The 15,955-nt window shown below is 40.8% G+C and overlaps 1 protein-coding gene across 18 annotated transcripts in view; it reads right to left on the bottom strand.

Moving 5' to 3' along the window:
* Positions 1 to 15,955, bottom strand: part of APBB2 (amyloid beta precursor protein binding family B member 2) — a 476,036-nt gene that overhangs the window by 366,910 nt on the left and 93,171 nt on the right. For 3 of the 18 annotated variants that reach the window (XM_081232474.1, XM_081232471.1, XM_081232478.1), the window contains one exon: positions 7,556 to 7,606. The exons of the other annotated variants lie outside the window; for them this stretch is intronic. The gene's annotated coding sequence lies outside the window, so the exon portion shown is untranslated. The remainder of the gene's footprint in view (positions 1 to 7,555; positions 7,607 to 15,955) is intronic. 18 annotated transcript variants of the gene reach the window in all.

Raw genomic sequence — 15,955 nt, 5'->3', positions numbered from 1 at the left:
AGGGCCATGTGACAGGCTTTCCTCACAAATGGCTCTATGAGTGGTGCAGGTAACCTGCTAGTGTTGGAGGGTCTCCTGCAGAGGCAGGCAGTGACTGTGTCTCACAGTGGAGACAAGGACACTGGCAGCACAAGTTCTGGGAAGTACTCCTTGGCGTGAGCCCTCCCAGAGTCCACCATCAGCCCCACCAAAGAGCCCAGGTAGGCTCCAGTGCTGGGATGCCTCACTGATAAAGGTTTTTGAGTGTTATGTCCCTGATCCTACTTTTCCCTTAAGCACTGGAGGCTTTACTACATGATTCTGCATAGCATGGTGGTTTTTAGAAACACATACATTGCATTTTAGCAGAACTGACTGTATAATAACTAGTGTTTACAAAGATGCTTGTGTGTGGTGTGTTTTGTTTTGTTTTTGGGGGTTCTTTTGGCCACACCACATGGCTTATGGGATCTTAGTTCCCTGACCAGGGATCGAACCCAGCCCCATGCAGTGAAAGCACTGAGTCTTAACCACTGGACCACCAAAGGAAGTCCCACGACACTTGTGATTTAGACCAGAGGGGTTAAATTATGATTTGCAAGTATGTTAATTATGTTAAAGAGGATAGCAACATATGTAATTTAATTTTAGAAAGAATCACACTCACATACTAGGTTTACAATAACCTAGTATGAACACTTTTTTTTGTGTGTGTGTGTTACATGGGCCTCTCACTGTTGTGGCCTCTCCCGTTGCGGAGCACAGGCTCCGGACGCGCAGGCTCAGCGGCCATGGCTCACGGGCCCAGCTGCTCCGCGGCATGTGGGATCTTCCCAGACCGGGGCACGAACCCGTGTCCCCTGCATCGGCAGGCGGACTCTCAACCACTGCGCCACCAGGGAAGCCCTAGTATGAACACTTTTAAGGGTGTTTCAGTTACGTGAAAAATTTATTTATGAGAAGTTCCGTAATGGTGTTGTTAGATAAATGAAGCGTTACTGCACCATTCCGGACAGACCAACATGATGGTGTTATAAAGATACGATTCTTGCAGACAAGAGGACTTAGCCAGAATTGCTAGAGAGGAGAAACTGAATTATTTGTCATTCCTTGAAACCAATAAATTTTTAAAAGATTAAAGTTATCCGTAAAAAAAAGTCCAAGATATACATAAAGATATGTACAAAGAAGTTTTCCATTAAAGTAATAACATTTTAAGCAATTTTAAAATATAAATATTCAGCAACGGATAAAGTTTTTTTAAATCTGTAAGATATTTAATAAAATGAGAAAATGTCTTTAAGCAGTGTTCATTGGGAATGCAGACTATAAGATGATTTGTTCCATATGATCTCAATTTTGTTTAAAAGTATCTATACCTAGAAAAAAAAGACTAGAATGAAAAAAAGTCAACATTTGTGTATAGTTGCTAATTAGAGATAACAGAATTAGAATAATTTTTATTTTCTTTGCATTTTCCTGTGGTTCCCAAATTTTCCACAATAATCACATCTACTTTTACAGTTAGAAATAACCAAACGCTATGTAAAAATAGGACTAAGGCATTTGGTGGGGAAAAAACCTTTTTATCTCCACTTTAATTCTGAATGTGACTCCAGCCAGTAGAATGAACACCAGCCCAAGAACAAGGGTACCAGATGCTTCCTCCACAGGTATTAACAGATCCAGTCACGGAGAGTATTTTCTATCTCATAATTCAAGGGCAAATACAGTCCCAAAAGATGTTCAAAGTATATAAATCCATTTTAGAGGCCAAAATATAATTTGCTTTTACTGGCTAAAACAGTTATGGATTTAGTAAAATCCAGATGAAAGAAGACTTTTAATTATATAATTGCATATTAGCTGTCTTAATGTCTGAAAGAAATTTAGTTATGAATGAAGAAATTGTGCTCTGGATAAAGCTCCTTTCAAACAAGATCAAGATTAAAGAAATACAAGAAGCAATGGATTCGGTTGTGGGGATGAGTGCCTCACTCAGGGAGTTTTTGATAGAAAGTAAGAAAGAGATATTGATCTTTACAACCTCCAAAAGAACTCAGTTGCATTAAAATTTTCCCAATAACAATAAAACTGGACTTTGAAAATAATCCATTTGCCAAAAATGGTGACTCCTTATTAGTCATCAGTCTGCTTAGTTTAATCCCATGCACTGAAATTGCATAAGAACTAAATGGTGAAACTACAATACTCTTAAGTCAAGGGCCAATGTGTAACAATTTGGCCACCACACAACCTGAGTTCACTTACCTATTCTGGCAAGCAGCACATTTAAAGGATGTGCCCCTTTCCATCTTCAGCGTAGCCTTACTCACGCCAAATAGCCAGTAACCATTTGGTGTAGAGCAATTGCTTTAGTACCACTCTCCATTCTCAAGAATGCACTGAGGGGGGCTTCCCTGGTGGCGCAGTGGTAGAGAATCCGCCTGCCGATGCAGGGGACACGGGTTCGTGCCCCGGTCCGGGAAGATCCCACATGCCGCAGAGCGGCTGGGCCCGTGAGCCATGGCCACCGAGCCTGCCTGTCCAGAGCCTGTGCTCCGCAGTGCAAGAGGCCACAACAGTGAGAGGCACGCGTACCGCAAAAAGAAAAAAAAAAAAAGAATGCACTGAGGGTTAAAAATCAGTGATTGTGTGTGTGTGTGTGTGTGTGTGTGGTTTTGTTTTATAAAATGATAAAGGCATCTGTAACATGCAGTGTATACATCTGAATAATAACCATATTCCTGGGCTTCCCTGGTGGCGCAGCGGCTGAGAGTCCGCCTGCCGATGCAGGGGACACGGGTTCGTGCCCCGGTCCGGGAAGATCCCACATGCCACGGAGCAGCTGGGCCCGTGAGCCATGGCCTCTGAGCCTGCGCGTCCGGAGCCTGTGCTCCGCAACGGGAGAGGCCACAACAGTGAGAGGCCCGCGTACCGCAAAAAAAAGAAACAAAAACATATTCCTGCTGTACAAAGTATAGATGTACTAGTCTCTGTTTTGTTTTGTTTTTTACTTCCAAAAATGCTGACTTCAATGGAAAACAAACAAAAAACCCTTCTGTTTCAAATTTGCTTTTGTATTTTTAAGCATTTTCATAACTTCCCTATCAAATGGAAACAAAGCTACTGATTTCATGTTTTGTTCTGTTTTGTTTCACAGAATAGAAAAGGCAAATGAATATTTTAATTACGCTATCATATACAAGAAGAGAGCACAGAGGTGATACTGAGTTCCAGAAACATCAGTCAGTTCAAGTTCAAGATCAGAGACTATCATTTTATCAAATGTATGTTGATTACTTTGGAAAATAACTGAAATTCTTGGCTTCTGTGTCTCAAAAGTTGCTGCCTAAAATGCTGCACATATGCACCTTTAATAATTTGCAACCAAATATTATAATCAGCAAATAAATTCAGATACTATTTTCAATTAGGAGTGTTCAAAATAAAAACTATGAATTTTAATTTTTAAAAAAGACATGCAGAAATATACATCTACCTATACACACCTCACACTGACTCTGAAAATACAGAACACTTAGGAACTCTCAGTATGGAAACTATATTTCTTAAATTGCTCTAAGAATTAGCATATGTATAGCTCAGGGGAATACACTCTCTTAGCATTACCGGATATAAAAAAGGGCAACCAATTTTCAGAGTCTACCTGGAAAATAAGCAGAAATTATTTTCTCAGGCTCTCTAGTCACTCTGTGGGCAGAATTCCAACATAATCTAAATTGGTCTTGGCACTATCTCACTCCCCCTTTTTGCATCACTGCACCACCTCTGGTCCAAAGCCCAATGACCTTCTCTTTCAACGGCCTCCTCCTCTCACTGGTCCTTTCCTTCCAACTTCTAAACTTCCAATGACTCCATGGCAATATTTTAGCAGAAGCTGGGGAATGGGGGAGCTTCAACAAATAATTAAGGAATTTTAACTTTCTCTGGATTATATGCATTTTTAAAGAAAAGTTTGAGTACCCAGGTCTTGCTTTTCTAAGCACCATAGCTCACTGGAGAAATAGTTGGGTCCAGGCCTGGGGGTAAGGAAAGTACAGTATAAGCCTAGAACATCATACTATGCCAGAAAGCAAGAAGTGCTCAAATATTAATGCAGACATGACGGAAGGACACAGGAGCTGCCTTGAAGGGGCTCCCACTGGCCAAATGTGGTACAATTTGAACAACAAAAAGAATGATACGGATAAATTACAATTTTAAAAAAAGGAACCATAAATCCACAGATATTCATGGAAAGGGGGATAGTGGAAAGCTCTTTTTTACAAAGAAAGCCAGCTAATAAACACCAAAGGAATAGCAGAAATAGAAAATCCCACTTTGCAACCACCAAGGCAATGATTGATTCAGTCAAGGATCATTAATGGACACTAAAACCATTAGGGAAAGGGTTGCTGTGGAATAGGATACTCACACAGTCTCAGAATATCACCCCACAGATTACTTATCACTTACCGAGGGGAAAAGGTATCTTTATAATGGAGAGCTCTGGCAGACCACCTCACCCAAGTGATGGTTGGCACAACCAATTATAGGATAACCAAACGTCACATGTCTCCACAGGGACTATGTAGTATGTTTGTCAAAAGGCTTAATCTGTATCTCATCATAACGTAACAATCAAACAAATCCAGTACTTGTGGTACTTTCTGCAAGACAATTACCTTGGCATTTTCCAAGATATCAGTGCCATGAATGACAAAAATAAACAAAAACAGGGTGACTGTTCTGGATTAAAGGAAAAGAAACAAAATGCAGTGAATGACTGTTGATGAATCTTGGATGAGGAGAGGGGTTATAAAAAGACATTACTGGAATAACTGGGGAAATTTGAATCGGTATTATGGACTATGTGGGAGAATATTCTTGTGTTTGGGAGATACATATTAAAGTATTAATATTTCAGGTAAAGGGTCATGACCTCTATAACTAACTCAACCGGTTCAGCAAAAATGTTTTAAAGTGTATGTATACAGAGACAGAGAGACAGAAACAGAGAGAGACAGAGATAAAACAAATTTGGTAAAATGTTAGCATTTTATATGGCAGGCTGGTTGTAACCTCTAAAAGCCAGTAACTATGGTTACTTGTAGGCTGTGTCTATTCCGTATGAAGAGAGATCATAAAGGAGCCTACGGTTGAAACCAACACAAATAGAAATAGAGACCACTGGTGTTAGAGCATTTAGTCCATTTTTCAAAAAACTTTTTCCAATTCATTTTTCTTCTGTAGCAATTAATGGTCATTAGTTGGGAGGAAGAAGATTTACAGAGAAAAAGAAACCCAAGGAAGAGGATAACAATGGATAAAAATTAGGCACAGATAATTTCAGTTCTCTTCCATACCTCTTCTTTGGAAGAAGAGGTAAGTCTCAAGGTTTAAAAAAATTGTGCATTGTTTTCCAACCTGGTGAGAAACCCTGGATAGATGTGTACCTTTCCAGTGAGCAAGAAAGAGTCCCTCTGCAAGAGGTATTCTGACCAAACACCAGGACCAGGGAAGCTGAGCACTTCATTTCATGCCCAGCCCTGGCTAAGCCTAGAACAGAGGGGCATGTGTCTGAATAATGAACATTCCATGTGGGCAAACTTGCATCCCAGAAGCGCAGCTTTCAGCAGCTGCCTCAAACTGAATGTGTTGGAAACAGAATTCTCCTCCACTAAACTTGATCCCTTGTTTCTATTACCTCTCTTCTCAGTCTATCCAGTCTCAAAAGTGCAGCTTCATCTTTCACTTTGGTTCCCATTGGCCCACTCTTCCTCATTCACATCCTCAGGGCCACATTGGCCACAAGGTCTCTCACAGTCCAGGTAGAAACAGCCTCTCTTTTCTCTGTTTCTCCTCAATACTTCTATCTATGGCACTCACTTGACACTTTTTAAATATCTTTGCCACATGGTACTGATTCTGTACTCACTGTAGGCAAAAACTTTACTATGTTACCTCATTTAAAAATCACTGAGGGACTTCCCTGGTGGCACAGTGGTTAAGAATCCACCTGCCAATGCAGGGGACACGGGTTCGAGCCCTGGTCCGAGTAGATCCCACATGCCACGGAGCAACTAAGCCCGTGCGCCACAACTACTGAGCCTGCGCTCTAGAGCCTGCGAGCCACAACTACCGAGCCCACAAGCCACAACTACTGAAGCCCGCACGCCTAGAGCCCATGCTCCACAACAAGAGAAGCCACCACAATGAGAAGCCCGCGCACTGCAATGAAGAGTAGCCCCTGCTTGCCGCAACTAGAGAAAGCCCGCGCGCAGCAATGAAGACCCAACGCAGCCAAAAAAAAAAATGATCACTGAAATTCTGTGAAGTAGTTTACGTTATTCTGCTTCTATCTACGGAAGAAATGGATACTCAGACAGGTGAAATAACTCGTCCGAGGTCACAGAGTTGTAAAGTTGATATTCAGACCCTGATCTTCTGGTTCTACCCTAACACCAAGGTGCTTCAGATTTTATTTATCATTTTAAACACTGTCCCCTGTCCTTAAATCAAGCACAGACTCCTTGAAGGAAGGGATCCATTTTATCCAGCCTTGTGCTCTCTCCAGAGCCTAGCAATACTCATAACTCATGTTCAGTGAATTATATTTCAAGACTCAGCCCAGAAACCATTTTTCTTTCTGACTTCCAAGCCCAATCCCTGTAGCACCACCCACCCCCTCCCCTTGCCCTCTATCTGTTTCTACTGCAGTACATGCAAGCCTTAACGGCAGGCTTCGTGACTGCTGCATGTGTGCCCTGGAACACAGCAGGCACCTAATGTATGTTTGCTAAATGAAATGTTTATGCATGAGACAGCTGGGTTCCTTATCAAGGCTACTATGTCTTGTTAGAAAATTGACCTCATTTTTATCTTTATCACATACTGAGGAAATTGTTTTAGGAAAGAGTGACACAGGGAAAATGGAGAAAAACAGTCTTGGCCTTTGGGTCCTACCCACTTCACCTGCTGTCCTGGGTATACTGTGTTCTGGAGAAGCGCTTCCAAATTTTAATGGATATGTAGTATCATTCAATACAAATTACGATTCCGTATGTCTGCGATAGAGCCCAAGATTCTGCATTTCTTTTCCTGGGGCGTGGGGGGATGCATACAAGAGGCTAACCAAGATTCTGCATTTCTAACAAGCTCCCAAGAGACGTTGATGCTGCTGATGTATGGACCACACTTCCCAGGAGCAAGAAGTCCTAGACTGTAATAGTGAAACTGTGCCCATTTAAAGAGAAATAACATGTAGACTAAATGACCAGACATAAATTCAGAGTGTTAACGCTAGTTATCTCTGGGTTTCTTCTTTCTACTTTCCTATAATTTCCAAGTATTCTATAATGACTCTTGCTGATGGAAATAAAAATTTGAAATGCTATATATACACATGCATAAAAAACTGTACATTTGGACATTTCTACTTTGCATGGCTACATCTTTATTTAAGCAACAAATATACTTAAGAGGACCAGACTTGGGAAATAACAAGATGGTGAATTTAGCAATTCCCTGTCTGCTCATTTTAACATGTACATTAACATAAAACAGTAATTACCCTTAGCAAGCAGTCACCACCACAAGCATTGCTTTTCTCAGGTTCCTTTCCCTTAAAAGAAAGAGAAAGAATCCATTCAGTTGGAAGACAATAAAAGGCAAACCAAATTAAGCAGAAGAAAAAAACAAGCAGGTGCTACAATGAACCTCTTCCAAGTGGGTCAACAGAACCTCATGAAGTTGAAAAGGAGGTGGAAATGCGTTTCTCCCAGCAGAGGTGGGGTGGGCTGGGGTCCCCGACAAGGCGAAGTGCAATAAATTAAAGCAGCACTCACCGTGCACCTGCAAGCGAGGTGCAAAGAAATGGTTCTCAGAGGAGCCTCCCTTCCAAACGTAACAAGGAAAGATAATCAGGAAAAGGCAATTAGAGGGTGTGCGTTTGCAGGAAAGCACTCCCCAAATACCTCCTTTTCTGTGTTGTTCCAAAGGATGCCAGGTTTATCCTATGAGTTGCAGAAGTTGCAGCCCAGGCAGGTGGGCACCTCTTGCCCGCTCCCATACCCACAGCTATTCCGGACTCTTGCCCAGCCATAGGTACCTGTGACTCAGGAAGGGCCAAAAACAAAAGAGGCACTTTGTAACCAGAGTGTTCCTGGTTAAAGTAGGACCAACAAGGTTCTGCATCCTCTGTTTTCCAACCCACAGGCCTAAGTGACTTTTTGCCTTAAAGAAATATTGTGAAACTCACTGTGAAATTACCCAAAAGGATTGGAACTTAGTGTCTGGAAGGCTTTATATGTACGATGGGACTAAAAATCACTTCTGTGTGTCTATTAAGGATGTGGTTTCCTATCTGTGAAGTTTAGACACGCTAGACATTCAGCTCAACTGAAAACAGTGAGTCACTTTATCTCTACTGAGTTCTGTGAGTCTAGAGCTGGACCATTCAAGGCAAATAAGCATATGCTGAGGTATTTAAAAATGCGATCACTTGAGATTTCGATAGCATCAAAGTCATCATCTTGATGGGAGAAAAAATCTGAATCTACTTGGACTTGCTTACATTTCTTTTATTGAAATTCAATATTGTTTTTATTTTGAATTATATGGAGGGTAGATGGGGTGGGGGAGGGGAAAGCACCATAATCTTCTCGGTGCTCCAAAGCCTCAGAGTCTTAATATCTTAGTAGGAATTTTAGATCTGAGGAGACATAAGAGGCACGACAATCAAATAAAATGCAGTACATGGACTTTAGCTTGGATTCTGGTTTAATTTGTTTTCAATGCTAAAGACCTAGGGGACTAAGTCTTTGGGAAATTTGACTATGGACTGATAATAAATGATATTTGAGGACTACAATTAATTTTATTGGCCATCATAATAGTACTGCATTTACATAAGGCAGCTTCTTTATTTCTTGGAGATGAATGCTAAAGTACTTAGGGGTAAAATGCCATGATATCTAAAATTTATTTTGAAATGGCTCAGCAAAATATAATATATGTAGGGCTTCCCTGTTGGCGCAGTGGTTGAGGCTCTGCCTGCTAATGCAGGGGACACGCGGAGCAGCTGGGCCCGTGAGCCACAACTGCTGAGCCTGCGCGTCTGGAGCCTGTGCTCCACAACAGGAGAGGCCGCGATGGTGGGAGGCCCGTGCACCACGATGAAGAGTGGCCCCCGCTTGTCACAACTGGAGAAAGCCCTCGCACAGAAACGAAGATCCAACGCAGCAAAAATAAATAAAAATATATATATATAATATATGTAAATTTATACAGATGAAGTAAATAAGAAAAATGCTAATAGTTACTGAAATCAGATAGGGATTCTATGGGTTTTCATTGTAGTATATTCCTTCTACTTTTTTCTATATTTGAAAAATTTTAGAATTAAAAGTTTAAATTTATATCAAAAACATTTACGACCCCATAGTTTTATCTCCCTCGTCCTATTCTCTTGCCATATTAGACTACAGTCCATCTATAGTAGATTATTTTCTTTCCTCCAGAACACATTCTCTCACGCCTTCCACCTCTGTAACTTTGTGTGTTATATTGTCTCAACCAGGCATTTTTCTCCCTCCAGTCACTGGGCCTCTGGTGAAAGCTGATTTATTCTTTCAGGTCAATCTCAAAGGCTACCCCCTCTTGGAAAACTTTCCTAACCTCCACCCCACTTTATGCATCTCCCCTTTTCAGCCTCCCCATTACACCTTGTACCTCTCAGCACACCTATCACATTCTACCCTGCAAGGTAAACAATGAAGCTGACATTTACTGAGAGCTTTCCACATGTGAGGCCCTGTTCACATGCTGTCGCATGCATTCTTTACTTCACTCATTTCTTTCCTACCCCACTGAGGTAGGAGCTGTCATTACCTCTTTTCACAGGTGAGGAAACAGGCTTTGAGAGGCTGGGTGACCTACCCAATTACAGGGTCAGTAAGTGGCAGTTCCATGCTTCATTCAAGTATAGCCCATCTGCTTCTAAACTCTTAAGCACTAGTGTGTATGTCATTTGCATGGCGGCCTGATCCTTTCCCAGTACATTGTAACAACTTAAGGGCAGGTACTGCATCTTCTTTCTTTATTCGCTCAACCAATAATTGTTGAAAAGCCACTATTATCAGGAAACCACTGCCCTATGTGATGAGGTAAAGATATGAGTGAAAAGGACAGTTTTTGACCTAGGCAAAAACTAAGGAAATCTGAACAAACTATGGACTTTAGTTAATAAAAATGTATGTACTGGTACATTAATTGTAACCAATGTACCATATGAATGTAAGATGTCAATAACAGGGCAAACAGGGTGAGAGGGTTAATGAGAACTCTGTACTATCTTCTCAATCTTCCTGTAAATCTAAAACGGTTAAAAAAAATAAAGTCTATTTTAAAAAAGGAAAAAATAATGTGACAATGAGGTCAGTTTTCTTGATTGGCTCATAAACTCCTTATAAAATCAATCCTAAAGAAGAGTGGTTCAGTCATTCTAGCAAAAGGGGCGACAATGAAACGTCTGACTAGGGCCTATCTGGGGAATGAATTCAAATGAGGATCTCCAGCTGAATGTGTGGCACGTGTTTTTTAAACCTAATCTCATACAGGTATATCCTTCCCCTCATACAACACTAACATGCTTCAGGCTCCAGTTTCTCCAGCTTAATTCACGATGTTTTAATGAACATACACAGGAAGGAATGTACCACATCGCCTACTTCCCTAAATCAACTCAAGTTCTTAAGTTAAGTCTCAGAAAGACTCTTAAGATGTTCAATTCCTTTTTTAAGCATTGGTTATTTTTTGGTTTTGATTTTTTTGTTTTTGTTTTTTTCCTTAAAGAATCACAGAGTTTCAAGTCCCACACTCCATAGCCATCTCAAACCCAGAACTTTAGGTACCTACACATTAATATACTGAACCATCCTATGCCTGATTTCTTCCCTAAAAAAAAAAAAGGGAACTCGGCCTTTCAGATACCGTTCAGGGATTCCTCTCCACTTTAGTAAATGGCTCTCTCCACCACATTTGTGAGATCAGCTACATTTCCACATATAAAAACCTTCCTATGTGGAGCTAGCCTAATAAACCACCATGAGTAACAGTAACTCTTTTTTTAGATCTAACTCCTGGAAAACTACAGCTCCTCACAGCTATGTAACTATTTAACAGACACCATTTGACAATATTAACCATAGTAATAAGTAACAGCATTGAGGGTATTTCACTGGTTGTAGTGCACTTTGGAAGTTAGTCTCATAAAAGTACTGTGATACGGGTGGTAAAGATATCATCACCATTTTATAGATGAGGAAAACTGAGGCTTACAATTGAAGTCAGAACTCAAGTCAAATACACCACTGCGTGACCATGTTCCGCGGGGGATCCTCCAAGTCCTGGCTCAAAGCCAACAGTGCTTTTGCCCTCTCCAGACAGAAAGCCAGTCCCTCTCCCAGAAACTGTCCACAATACTTGCCTCATCCCTGGAGGCGCTCTTTCTCTACAGGCCACGTATCCGCTCATGCATCCAATCTCCTGAGAAGAATCATATAAACTAACTCAGGACTAGGGCCCCGCTTCACTCATGCTTCAGCCGCCACATGTTAACACATGGCCTCACACAGTGGGTGCTCCCCAAGCCCAGTGGTCCACAACCACATGAACGATCCTGAGCTGCAAAGCTTACCCACAGGCAAAAGCCATGAAACAAAAACATACCCTGTTCTGGTGCCTGACAACTAATGCAAAGTTCAAGATGACTTTTTTTCATTGACCTTAAAGCAAAACAAATTATATTTAAGTTTTACAACATGGCTGATAACCATAAATAGAAAAGAGAGAGTTTTGTTTTCCCCATGAGTCCTCAGTGAGGCCTCCAACTCGGGGGCCAAGAACATTCAGGGAATGTGCCACAGATCTTGGTTTTCATCCAGAGTCCAGAAAAAGGACAGAGGCAAATGAGTTTTACCAGCGACACAGTTTGAGTTCGTCCTACAAGGACCACCCTCTACAAAATAACGCCTAAAATCGGCTTGTGCATATTCCTCTTTCTATAGACCTCTTTCTAATGGCCAAGTTGACCGTTCTGTTATTAGAACCTTGGATTCTTTAAGTCAAATGAAAAGTCAAATATTTTTAAAATATCAAATCATTAAAAAAAATTCTTCTCTGCCCTCTGGTACCAAATATAAAGGTCCTGATTTCGCACAGAGAGTGAGTGATTCAGAGTTAACTGCTCCTGCCTTGAAAGGAAACCGAAGGCTTCCAGTGCCCCAGGACATCACAGAAGTTGCTGAAAGAAGCAGTTTACTGAATCGTACTTCTGTGTCTTCAAAGTTTTAACATGCCCAACAGTGGAAAACTAAAACCATTTGGATCAAAGAGGCTAAAAATCAATGCTTGCTTTGTTTGTTTTTAACCAGAATAATAACCAAAACTGAATATAGTTCACCAAGGTATTAAATTCTGTCTCACTGTATTTTTCCGTCTGTATCCAACTATACAAGAGACTTTTTAAAAAAATAATAAAATGCTCTATTCTACCATCAGTAACACACATGTGCTTTGAATTTTTCAGGAATGAAAGATGGGATTGTGGGGCTCTCCAAACCCTTCCTTGTGTGTCCAATGGCATATATTATAAGACTGCTCCCCTGCACTCATGAGAAAAGTGATCACAGGATACCAGAGGGAACTTAACGGAGGGTGTGTGTGTGTGTGTGTGTGCATGCGCACACACATGCACACACTCAGCTGTGGTGTATCTATGGGTGGGGTTAGGGTGGGGGAGGGCAAGCAACAGAGTGTTGGAACTCCTAAAAAGTGTCATAGGTGTCACCTAAGATCTAAGATTCCACTCGCCCCTCCACTTTTCCTCTCTGTTCTTTGCTCCGGGAAGCTGACCCACTTGACAACACACTCCCTCAAAGCAATCCTGAGGAAAAAGAACAAAGCTGGAGGCATAACCTCCCACACTTCAGACAATACTACAAAGCTACAGTAACCAAAACAGCATGGTACTGGCACAAAAACAGACGTATAGATCAATGAAACAGAATAGAGAGCCCAGAAATAAACCCATAAACTTACAGTCAGTTAATCTTCGACAAAGGAAGCCAGAATATACAATGGAGAAAAGACGGTGTCTTCAGCAAGTAATATTGGGAAATCTGGACAGCCTCAAGTAAATCAATGAAAATAGAACACTCCTTCACACCATATACAAAAATAAACTCAAAATGGTTTAAGGACCTAAATATAAGACATGACACCACAAAACTCCTAGAAGGGAACATAGACAAAACATTCTCAGACATAAATCACAGCAATATTTTCTTAGGTGAGTCTCCCAAGGCAAAAGAAATAAAAGCAAAAAATAAATAAATGGGACCTAATCAAACACATAAACTTTTGCACAGCAAAGGAAACCATCAACAAAACAAAAACACAACTGACAGAATGGGAGACACTATGTGCAAATGATACAACAAGGGGTTAATTTCCAAAATATTCAAACAGCTCATACAATTCAATATCAAAAAAAAACCCAAAAAACCAGACAACCCAATCAAAAAATGAGCAGAAGACCTAAACAGACATTTCTCCAAAAAAGACAGACAGATGGCTAATAGGCACATGAAAAGATGCTCAACATCTCTAATTGTTAGAGAAATGAAAATCCAAACTACAATGAGGTATCACCTCACACTGGTCAGAATGGCCACCATCAAAAAGTACAAACAGGGCCTCCCTGGTGGCGCAGTGGTTGAGAGTCCGCCTGCCGATGCAGGGGATACGGGTTCGTGCCCCGGTCTGGGAGGATCCCATATGCCGCGGAGCGGCTGGGCCCGTGAGCCATGGCCGCTGAGCCTGCGCATCCGGAGCCTGTGCCCCGCAACGGGAGAGGCCACAACAGTGAGAGGCCCGCGTACCGCAAAAAAAAAAAAAAAAAAAAAAAAAAAAGTACAAACAATAAATGCTGGAAAGGGTGTGGAGAAAAGGGAACCCTCTTGCACTGTTGGTGGTAATGTAAATTGGTGCAACCACTATGGAAAACAGTATGGAGGTTCCTTAAAAAACTCAAAAGAGTTACTGTATGATTCAGCAATCCCACTCCTGGGCATATTTCCGGAAAAGATGAAAAATCTAATTTGAAAAGATACATGCACCATGGATGGACCTAGAGAGTATCATACTAAGTGAAGTAATCAGACAGAGAAAAATAAAATAATACAGACTCACAGACATAGAAAAGAAACTTATGGTTACCAAAGGGGAACACGGGCAGGATTGGGGTGGGGAATGAGGAATATGGGATTAACAGACACATACAACTATATATGAGATAGAGAAGCAACAAGGATTTTCTGTATAACACAGGGAACAATATTCAATATCTTGTAATAACCTATAATGGAAAATAATCTGAAAAAAAATATATATATATATCTGAATCCCTTTGCTGTATACCTGAAACTAACACAACATTGTAAATCAACTATACTTCCATAAAAATAAAAACAAACAAAGAAACAAAAAACATGCTCCCTTACCCTCTGGCTCCTGGTTGGGTTTGACCAATGCGGAGGGTCCACAGGAGGACAACCACAGGAGAGCAGAAGGAAGGAGGAAAACAGCTCCCTCCCTGCAGGCTCTCAGGTCACAAGTCCTGTCCAGTGGCCCACTACACACAGCTCTCTGTCTCCCCCCTCACCCCTCAGGCCCCCAAGTGGGAGGAGCTTTGCTGCCACAAGCCCCAGGGCGATGCAGATCTCAGGTAGTTCCCCTATACCCTGTCCAGGTTCTCAGTATGAATGTGCCACCTCTTTCCTGATGAAACGTGGGCTGATCATATACCTAAAACCTTTGAATACTCACCTAACAAGATACTGCCCTAATTACTACTGTTTTGATCCCACCTTTATGGCAGCCTTACATCAATTATGTCAAAGAAAAGTCACTCGACAATATTTCAGGACCTTTTCTTACTTACTTACTTACTTACTTACTTACTTACTTACTTACTTACTTACTTACTTACTTACTTATTTATTTGGCTGTGCCACACGGCATGTGGGATCTTAGTTCCCCAACCAGGGACTGAACCCATGCCCCCTGCAGTGGACTCACGGAGTCCTAACCACTGGACCTCCAGGGAATTCCTTTCGGCACCTTTTAAAGCTAGCTGTTTTTCACTTTGTTATAAAGCAGAAACTGACGCACCATTGTAAAGCAATTATACTCTAATAAAGATGTTTAAAAAAAAAAGCTAACTGTTTTGACTAGTGTACTGACATGTTTTTTTTGTCATTGTTGTTTAATCCACAAAATGCCATCGTCTGCAATGAACTACACAGTAGAGGAAATATACTTATAGCTTAAATGATATTTTTTCAGCCTTATTGAGGTATAATTGACATACTAAATGGTAAGATATCTAAAGTATACATTGTGGTGATTTGATACACATAGACATTGTAAAAGGTTTCTTTTCACCTAGCTAATTAACACATCCATCACCTCACGTATTTATCTTTTTTTTTTTTTTTTGGTGAGAACATTTAAGTTCCATTCTCTTACAATTACACAATATAGTGTTATCAACTACAGTCACCATGCTTTACATTAAATCCTTAGACCTTATTCACCTTATAGCTGAAAGTTTATACCCTTTTACAAGGCTCTCCTCTCTTCTACTGTTTCTATGAGTCCAATGCTTTCTTTTTGATTCCATACTTATGTGATACCAGAGTATTTGTCTTTCTTTGTCTGACTTATTTTACTTAGCATAATGCCCTCAAGGTCCATCCATGTTGTCACAAATAGCAGGATTTCCTTCTTTCTCAAGACTGAATAATATTTCATTGTGTGTATGTATATGTGTGTATGTATACATGTATATATATAACATCTCATCTTCTTTATCCATTCATCTGTTGACAGACATTTAAGTTGCTTCCAT

The sequence above is a fragment of the Mesoplodon bidens genome (genome assembly GCF_964165515.1).
Source record: "Mesoplodon bidens genome assembly, chromosome: 1".
Classification (NCBI taxonomy): Eukaryota; Metazoa; Chordata; class Mammalia; order Artiodactyla; family Ziphiidae; genus Mesoplodon; species Mesoplodon bidens.
The sequence above is the reverse complement of the archived record's forward strand: the minus strand, read 5'-3'. Positions and strand labels throughout refer to the sequence as shown.